The sequence below is a fragment of the Vicugna pacos genome, chromosome X (genome assembly GCF_048564905.1).
Source record: "Vicugna pacos chromosome X, VicPac4, whole genome shotgun sequence".
In the NCBI taxonomy this organism is placed as follows: domain Eukaryota; kingdom Metazoa; phylum Chordata; class Mammalia; order Artiodactyla; family Camelidae; genus Vicugna; species Vicugna pacos.
The window spans coordinates 9,217,431-9,226,555 of NC_133023.1; the positions used below are offsets into that span (position 1 = coordinate 9,217,431).

Genomic DNA, 9,125 nt, shown 5'->3' on the forward strand with positions numbered 1-9,125 from the left:
TGCAGGCTAGGGTTTGGACATCTGAATTCTCCCAGGCCCTCTGTAGAGCAGCAAGACCTCGTCACCTGGGCTGAGACAGGGCCCTGCCTCCAGGTCCCGGACGTGCCACCCCAGGCTTGACTCACCTCGTGCCACCGGCTTGATTCCGTAAAGAGCTCTTTATATCAAATTACAGTGGAGGGACTCGCTCACGGGACGAATCCAATGTATTCTTTGTAAATGGAAAGAACATCAAGACCCCATAAATCAGAGATTTAGAAAACTGACATTATTTTAAGCTGTGCTTTCATTGAAGTGCATCTGTGCAGGGGAGAAGATGGGGAGGCGGTGAATGTCTTTTTCCCTCCATAAACTTGAAGTTGAGTGAATTCAAGACACTGAGTCTTTTCCGTCATTTCACCTTCTGCCCCCAGCACAGTGCCCCAGGGCACAGTAGGCAGTTCACAGATCTTGTTAAATGAATGTATGCATGAGTGTGGCATTATTTCTCTTAATAGTCAAAATATCTCCTCAAAATAAGCATCATTATCTGTTTACAGGCGAGGAAGTGGTGGCTGTTGTGGGTGAGCTAATTTACTCAGTATCTTATGCAGCAGATGAGAACTGGAGATGGGTTTCAGCTCAAGTCTATGAGCTCTGAGTAGATGCAAAAAAATGAGGGAGGCGGGGAGATACTGTCCCCCCAACCCATTCTAGCACTCAAATATAACTCAAAGTTAACCACCATTCAACTTTTAAAATGTTAGTATTGATTTACAAGAATAGGCTTAAATTACTTCTGGTCACATAAATTCCCTTTTCAGACTCAAAGACTAGAGACTATACCGTTACATGCTTCTATAGAGCCATGGTTCCCAAAATGTGCTCTCTGGCCCATTAATAGCAGCATCACCTTGGAACTTGGTAGAAATGCAAAACCCCAGACCCCATCCCGGATTTACTTAACCTGAAGCTCTGGGCTGACGCACAGCCATTGGTGTTATGTTTAACAAGCCCTCTGGGGGATTCTGATACACGTTCAAGTTGGAGATGAGTCTTATTTTATCATATGGTTATAATATATTTTATATTACCATCCCTTTTTTATTGGAGGCCGAGGAGTGTCTGGACAATTTTTTTTCCTTGTAAAAATGGCAGTGGTATAAACATCTATAATCAAATCTTCGGGTCTATCTATAATTCTTTCTCTAGAAGAGACATAAGAAGGGCAGTTGCTAGGCCAAAGGATATGGTCAGTTGTAAGCACCCACGCTCCTTTTTGCTATAAGATCAAAAGATCAGTGCGAGGCCGACTGTGGTCAGGAACCAGTGTCTTCCCTCTCTACAACTTCACGATGCCCTTGTGCAGGTGACTTCATCAAAGATACGGAAGTTCATGGGAGAATTTGGAGCAGACTCTGGATATGGAGACGCCAGTGCAGAATAGCATTAGATGATGAGAAAGGTTTTCAGGCTTGAGGGAATGGAGGAGGAAGGTAAGATGAAAAGCAGAGAGAGCTCCCCAGCTATAAACCAATGGCGGAGGGAGTTATCACACATTGAGCTCCCGCGAGGATCGGCTGTGATTACATTGAAATGCAAGGAAAGTATAAAGCAAAAGGGAAACTCCACAGCGATGAGGAATTTCATATTAGGTATTACATTAATATGCCTTACTGCCTACAGATCAGGAAATTATTAAAATATTCCAAGCAGCGTAAATGTTTCCAGAGACATCTGAGTCATTTTATAAAAGTAGACTATTTTTCTCTTATTACTAAGAGTTAGTATCAAAAGTCAGAGATGGAAACCAGAAATCCCACGCCAGGGCTGGCAATACGTGACAAGGGACTTAAATATTCTTTGAGCAAGCCCTTGCTCAAATGGAGGTCCTCATATGAGGGACATAGGACAAAACCAAATTGATGACAATGACCTTGTGGTCAGTAGACACAAAGGGCTAAATAGCAGCTCACTATTCGATACCTCTTCTGACCTAAAAAGGAGGCGCCCCCCCCCCCAGGAACCAGGTTTAGGCTCAACTCTGGTATTTCCGGGTGTGTGACCTTGGGCCAGCTCGCCCTCTTAGCCTCCATGTCAAGGGCACACTGACGTCGGCCCTTGTCTGTCTCCCAGGATTATGGTGGTCATGAAATGAGATCATAGCTCTGAAAATGCTTTATAAAGACGGCACAATGGTGGGCATTGCCATTATAAAAAGCGGACCTGCTGAGCCAGTGGCAAGGCTGAGAGGCAGCTTTCGGTGTTGACTGTGCCGCTGACCGGGACGCGGCTTGGGGTACGCCGTGACAGCTGATGCTGACAGTGCCCCACTCGCATCCCCTTTACTGGGCTGGCGCGTCCTCCCCCAGCTGCCGAGTGCTCGCAGCCGTCCTCTTCTCTGGAGAATTGCTCCTGGCCAAAGGGAGTCCCGTTGCTGGGAGGCTGTGCACTTCCCCACCTCCCTGCAGCCCACAGCTCGGGGGATCCCAAGGAGGGCCCTCTTGCCTCAAGGGGCACTGGGGTCAGGCGGGGGCTAAGCCGAGCTGGGACCCTTGCTTTGCTCTCCTCCCGTCTCTCCCTTGCCTCCCTCGCTCCTCTCCTCCTGAGGGCAGCATCTCAATAATTCCCATGCCGCTGAACTCCAGCCACAAGGCGTGCTTCTCTGAAATCCACCGAAGATATTTCCTGATCTTTCTTCACTTGTGGCTATAGTTTTGGTCCAGAGCGATTTCTCAGCCCAAAGAGTTCGCTGAAACTTCTGGTCACCCACGTGCTCTGTGATTCCTGTACGTGTGTCAGTCTCCTGGTTAAATGTTCGATTTACCTCAAATGGTGCTCTTTACAAAGACCTTGGTGCTTCTCATGTTACCTGTATCCTGATTAGAATCTGCTCTTCATGCAAAGTGACCCCAAGAAGTGACTTGAAAATGAACTCTCTGTAGATGAACCACAATTACCCCAGAGCATACCGGAGCTTAAAAGTTAGTTTTGCTGATCCGACTAAGTCATGGCCTTGTTGGGTTTGGGGTTATATGTTTTGTTTTGTTTTGTTTTGTTTTGTTTTGTTTTGTTTTGTTTTGTTTTACCAGCAGCGTAAGTGAATAAACACCCGGTTCTCTTAGTTTTGTTTATAAAATGTTCTTCCCCGCTACCGGGCTGTCATTCTGCAGCGTGGATGAAATCTCAGAGGGCCATGTCCCCGAGCATAATAGCACGACTGCTGGAACCTCCCAGGCTCCAGACATGACTGCTGTTTCAGTAGGGAGTGTTTCCCATGGTAACCCTCACATGGGACCTGCTGACAGGGGGAGGGAGGAAAACGGTCTAGTCTGTGGCATTTAATAGAAGCCTTTCCATAATTCCCTTCCTACGACAAACCCAACAGTCATATCTGACATGTTAGCACAACACATCACTCTTCTGAGGATTCGTTAATATCTAGCAAACGTCATTCCCCAGCAAGTGTTCCTCTGTGCATTCGAAGATGGGCAAACGGTGAGGCTCTGGGGCCAGAAGCCTCACTCACGAGCTGTCAGGCAAATGCATTTCCAAAATCTCTGAGTTTCTCTTGAGTTGCGCTAACGTGTACACACATCACCCTCCCTGCTGACATTAAACATTGCGGCAATCCTCTGTCCTGAAGCCAAGAAAACACAGAATAGAAGAAAATGGGAAAAACAAGTAATTCTGAGTTTGACATTTCTCCTGAACCCTGGAGTCATCTCTTCCTTTGACCCTTTCTTCCTCCAAACGCCAGTTCTGCAGGTATTGACTTAGCTCACGGGGATGCTCAGCAGGAGTAGACCAAAGGGACAGATCACCCATCTTTATGTTGCTAATAGGTTGGAAAGATGAGACGTGGCTCAGTTGGATCGTGTTAGGCACATCTCTGAGATAAAGAAACGGAGGCTGGAAGAGCTTAGCTAATAGGTCTGGGGTCACCCAGCTACCTAACACTGAGCTGAGACTAAAACCCAGATCTGATTCCTGGTCAGCCCTCCTTCCATTGCCCCCAGTTGCCTCAGTTCGTGAAGCATACAATGGCTGTATTCTATGGCTGTAGAGTAAAACGGATTAAGAAGAGAGAGAGTCACAAGAAAAATCCAGAGCTGATATGGTAACCTAAAATATGACTGTCATGGAACTATTAAAGATGGGTCTTCAAGGCAGCACTTTCTCAATAGTGAGTAAACCAACTGGAACATCCAAGGATTCTGTTGGGTACTTTTTGAGTGAAATAGAAAAGAAGATTGTGAATGCACTCTGTTCAGCATCGTGCTATGAGGAGCTAAAGTATATAAGAGCATGACCTCAAAGAATGTACACTTTTCTGGAAAAGAACTTTTCTGAAATGTGGTAGTTACCAAGGACGGTTCCCCCAAATAGCCAGGCCGTTAGCTGCAATGATTAGAGCACTCATATTTGTATAGAAGACAATTCAGGTGGTTTAGTCCTCTTGCAAGTCTGGGGCCAAGAAGGGGGATTGTCATTTGGCCCAAGTTAACTCTTAGGAGAATTTTAAAAGGACGCATCACAGAAGCTTACCGATTTACACCCACGTTATATGTGCCCGCCAGCAAATATGTCCTGTTTTATTCTGAAGCAATAGGACCTTCTTGCCTGTGGTTTTTGTTCTGGTAGACAATTTAAGGTTGAACAGGCAACTCCAGGTCAAATGTCTGAATAACAGACAGGAGTTGCTCTAAGGAAGATCAGCGATGGAGGTTGCTATCTGTGCGGTGAGATGTCTAGGTTGGGAAGTAACAACCAGAGGGGATAGACCAGCTCCATCCCTCCATTCCATCAACTAAATATGCAGTGAGTCATCGTTCTACCAGGTACTTCGTGCAACAGCATCTCATGACATACCTTATGTTAAGACGTCCATAAACCAGGTTTCATTCCTTAGAATTTATGCTACAGTATTTTTATTTAAAAGCTGTTATTATTATTTAGAATTTCTGGGGGGAAATGCAAAGAATGTCAGAATAAATATTGGCAGACCAGCACTGACACGATCTGGAATATTCTATGAAGTTTCCTCAGGCCTTTCCCAAATGTCTCTGTGCAAAAGCCTCTTTTCTTTTCCTATTGACTCTCCCTCCCTAACTTCTTTAGGTACTAAATAAATGCAGTGATGGGTCAATAAATTTTATCTAAGATGAGTTGGGTCATGCTTCCATCATAGGCGCTGATTCCTGCTTTTTCTGGCTCTTTCTGGCCCCAGAGTGTCTCAGCGTCTGTATCTCCCACCTTCCAAACCCCTCTCACTGCCCCAGGCCCACAGGAGGTATCACAGGATCTAGAGCTGGACAGAAGGGTCCAGGTTCTGGAGCATCCCCGGCTACTACATATGGAGTGAGGCCCTGGTATTTTTTTATTAGTATGTTTTCCGGTGATTCTGATGACCAAGCAGGCTTGGTAAGAACTAGTTTAAGTTTTTCTCAGTGGGTCTCAAAGTGTGGTGGGATATCAGCCTCACCAGGAACTTGTGGGAGATGCAAATTTTCAGGTCTCCACCCCAGACCCATGGGATCAGAAACTCTGGAAATGGGGACTGGCAATCTGAGTATTAACAAGCCCAGGGGATTCAAGTCTGAGAACGAGTGGGTGATCTCGAAGGAGCCTTTTCTCCAACCCTCAGGGAGTTTTATGTTTTAAAGGTTCCACAGACATCAGGGATGTCAGCTCGGTCTGAGAAGCACTTAGCCAAGAAAACCAAGCGTCCTACACTTAGATGGCTTGACCAACTTCATAGTCAGACAGCGACCCAATCAGGGACTAGAAGCCCTGACTCCTGATCCTCAGAGCCTGCGCTCACTCTGGGCCCTCTGAGGCTGTGAGGAGTCCAGCCGGGGAGAGCTGTCCCATCTCTCGACTCTGTAAATGTTTACTACACTCTTTATCATTCCTCCAAGCTGCTAACCAAATTTTGCCTTGCCTTAGTAATTCACTTTTCACATCATGCCCACAGTGCAAGGCATGCCGCCCACATTTGTATTCTACCCCGCTGGTGGCCCTTTGGGCACAGTGGCTCTCCTAGCTGCCCCTACTTGCGCCACCCCGTCCCCATCCCCATCACAGTACGGCCTGCTTGACGTCCACGTCATTCCTTTCTAGATGAGGCAGAGAACTGAACTGAATGCATCTGCCTGACAGTCTGCTTTTTTTAACAGTAATTTTTTTTTAATGGGTGAGCAATTTTGTATTTTTTTTTTTACCAGTTAGTTAATGGTTAATTCAATTTTCTTCTTCTTCTCCTCCTCCTCCTCCTTTAATGTGTAGAGCTGAAGGCTCCAGCTTGCTTTATTCATTTATTTTTTCAATTTCTGGTGTACAGCATGTTTCAGTCATACATAGACATACAGAAATTCCTTTTCATATTCTTTTTCATTTTCTTTATAGGTTACTGCAAAATACTGAATAGTTTCCTGTGCTATATGGTAGGATATATTTTACATATAGTAGTTAGCATCTGTAAATCTTGAACTCCCAACTTATTCCTTCTCACCCCCTTTCCCCCCTGATAACCATAAGTTTGTTTTCTATGTCTGCAAGTCTGTTTTCTGTTATGTAAATAAGTTCATTTGTGTCTTTTTTTGAGATTCCACATATAAGTGATATGGTATTTTTCTTTCCCTTTCTGGCTTACATCACTTAGAATGATGATCTCCAGGTCCATCCATGTTGCTGCAAATGGCATTATTTTATTATTTTTATGGCTGAGTAGTATTCCATTGTATAAACATACCATAGCTTCTTTATCCAGGCATCTGTCAGTGGGCACTTAGGTTGCTTCCATGTCTTGGCTATTGTAAATAGTGTGCTGTGAACATTGGGGTGCATGTATCTTTTCAAATTAGAGTTCCCTCCAGATATATGCCCAGGAGTGGGATTGTTGGATCATATGGTGATAAATGGTAACCTTTTCTTTAACATTTTATTATTGAGTTCATTATTTGTATTGAAAATATTTTTATGTGACATCATGCCCATCTATTTTGACATGGAGATTTTTAAATTTGAGGTAAAATTCACATAACATAAAACTAACCACTTGAAAGTGTACAATTCAGTGGCACCTAATACGTTCCCAATGTTGTGCAACCACCACCACTATCTAGTTCCAGGACTTTTTCATCATCCCCTCCAAAACCCCATACCTATTAAGCGGGAACTCCCAATTTCCCTTTACCCTCAGCCTCGGGCAGCCAGCAGTCTGCTTTCTGTCTCTGTGGACTTGTCTGTTCTGGATATTTCATCTCAGTGGAATCATACAGTGCGTGACCTTCTGTGTCTGGCTTCTTTCATTTAGCTTCAGGTCTTGAGGTCCATGCATGTTGCAGCACGTGCCAATACGTCATTCCCTGTGACGCCTGAATAACATTCCATTGTGTGGCTGGACCACATTTCGTTTATCCAGTCACCCACTGATGGACATGGGGGTTGTTTCCAGCTTTAAGCTGTTGGGACCAGTGCTGTATGAACATTCATGTACAAGTATTTTTTGAGTGTCTCCTTTCAATTCCTTTGGGCGCTTGTTCACTTTTCAGTGGAGAGCAGATGTGTGCTTTGGTGGCTTGGTAAGGGACAGAAGGCTCCACTTCCCCGGAGGGGTGAGCTCCATCCAAATGGCACCTTCACGCCCTTCCAGGCATGGTCACAGCTTTTGGTCCTCTCTGGGGGTCTCACATCATTGTTCTATCGTAAAAGCCCAAATGGCTACAGTGGAGAAGCTGCATGACCCAACTTATCTGCTGTAACCCGAGGGCGGGGACCCCGCCCAGCTTTCCACTTACGTGAGAAACTCCCTCCTGTGAGGGACTTTCAGTTACTAGCTCAGCCTCGAGGGAAGGGATTTGTAGTTTCTCTGCTTAATCACAACTTCCTGTTTTTTCAGAAGGCCAAAAAGATTATTATTGTTAATAGAAGAAGGCACCAGACATTAGCTAGCACCTACGAAAACATGTTTTGAGGATGATTTAAAAAAAAAATTTTTTACATACATTTATTTTGATTTAATTTATTATTTTTTATTTTTCCCCTTAATGCAGGCACTGGGGATTGAACCCAGGACCTTGAGCACACCAAGCACATGCTCTACCACTGAGCTAGACCCCCCACCCCCAGGATGACCTTTTTTAGTGACTGAGAAAAACAATTTCCATCAAATATGTCTCCTCATGGAAGAATTCCAGTCTTTGGCCCATGCCCCCGGCTCTGGTAAATCAAAATGTGTCTCATTTGGTGTGTGTAAAGAAAATGCACTGGATCTCCAGTAGCGACCAAAAGGAAACAACTGCACCAAAAAATAGAAGCTGTGACATGCTAATGTCTCTTAAGAGATTTGGAACCCTTTCCAGAAGCCTGGAAGTTTCTCTTTGTGTCTGGTTGCTATGGCTCTGTCTTCATCATTGCAAAATACTGTCAGATCGACTCCAGTAAGTGATTAAATGGAAGAGTTGATAACCACGGAGGTGCTAGCTGATGCCTATCTTTCAGGCTCCCCTCCCAGCCGGAAGCTTTCTGACTAAGCCTTTACACCCACCTTCTACAGCTTCTTGGAGCTGCCAGTGATGAAGGCGGCACAGGAAGAAATGAAAGAAAACACTGCTCAGAACACATTAGCCACTTCACTGCTGAGGCTCCCAGGGGTTTCATGTGACAGGAACACCAAGCTGAAGGTGGGCTGAATTAGAGGGATCAGAAGATTAGACCTGGCAAATATTCTACCTGGGTAGCCCACAGGGCGGGTTAAGATGTGGCAGTAGATAAGCCTCCAGTCTTCAGATGTGAATTGACCTCATGCTGATGGACATGAATGTGCAGATTCAAAGGAGATTCTCTGCAGGGGATAGGAATGTGGGGAGCTTTTTGCAAAAGCTTTCAGACCAATAAATGGTGGCTACCTGCCTCTTCTCTCTACATCTCTGAAGGGACCTGAACCATGTCTGCCTTGGCCTCCTTCCCTTCCTTCTCTTTGGAAAAGTGGTTCCTCTTCCAGTCCACGGGACCCCAAGGAGCCACCCCATCTCTTAGTAAGTCAGCTTTCTTGAAGTATAACATATATGCAATAAATGGGAATCCATTGACAGTGCACAGTCAGCTGAGCTTTGATGCCATGAAACCACTGCCACAGACAA

At 45.1% G+C, this 9,125-nt stretch overlaps 1 non-coding gene across 1 annotated transcript; it reads right to left on the reverse strand.

Moving 5' to 3' along the window:
• Positions 1-8,031: 8,031 nt before the first annotated feature.
• Positions 8,032-8,103, reverse strand: TRNAT-GGU (transfer RNA threonine (anticodon GGU)). The gene has a single exon. It is a non-coding gene; the product is annotated as a tRNA-Thr (tRNA).
• Between the last annotated feature and the right edge of the window lie 1,022 nt (positions 8,104-9,125).